Here is a 955-nt window from a genome sequence, read left to right on the forward strand (position 1 = left end):
TTGTGACCTGCCAAAGATGATTTCAGGTGGTGGCCCTGAGGCTCCCCCAGCTGAGAAACCATCGTCCCTGTCTGCACGAGGCTCACCCAAGGCATGTGCAGGCACGCACCACGAGCTGCCAAGGCTCCAGTGGGACAATGGGATGTGCCCACCTGAGGCTGAACCATGGCTATTGGCCTTTCCATGCTACTAGGGACAACAATGGAGAGGGAAGCATGTGACAGTGATGCCTGTGTCTCCAAGAGAGCTTGGAGATCCATGGAGGGGAAGCATTACATCAGGGAAAAGCATGCTAGCAGCAGCACCTCGGGGGTGCTTCCTGGGAGCACCCAGTTGAGCAGGGTGACCTGTCCCTTGGTGGGGTGAGCACACTGGGGTGCAGTTCATGCTCACTGCCACCAGCGACATTAGTTCTGCCAGTTCTATCTCCTGCCCACAGCCCTGGGCATGGGCAGGGTGGTTTGGCAGAGGCAGTGGAGTGGGGTGGTTTGTTTTCCCTCTGCCTCATTCCAAAATTCACCCTCCCTCAGTGTCTTGCAAAACTGGACTAAGCCCATACCACATTGCACTGACACCACGGCCAGTGGCCTCTCACCCTGGGAATGCTCCTGGCTGAGAGCGCCGCCACTACTCTGTGCCTCCACTCCTCTCCCTGTCACCCTACTGGCACCTGGTACCAAATGCTTGGTACCAAAATTTCCCAAATTTCTGTCTCCTTCCCTTTGTGTTAACCAAGACCTCCCACTCTTCCTCAGTGGTGTTTCTGCAGAAGAAACACCCGGGTTGCTCAGGGTGCTGCCGGGAGGGTCATACCAGAGCCCTACGGTACTTACGGAGCCGTCTGAAGATGTGGGACCGAGGCTGGCCGTGGCTGGGGGTCACTCGCAACTGGAGGTGGCTGGTCGGGGCAGGGCGAGCAGTGGGAGCCCCGGCCCAGGGGATCAGGGGCTGTGAA

The sequence above is a fragment of the Buceros rhinoceros genome, unplaced genomic scaffold (assembly GCF_000710305.1).
Source record: "Buceros rhinoceros silvestris isolate BGI_N320 unplaced genomic scaffold, ASM71030v1 scaffold31922, whole genome shotgun sequence".
NCBI lineage: Eukaryota > Metazoa > Chordata > Aves > Bucerotiformes > Bucerotidae > Buceros > Buceros rhinoceros.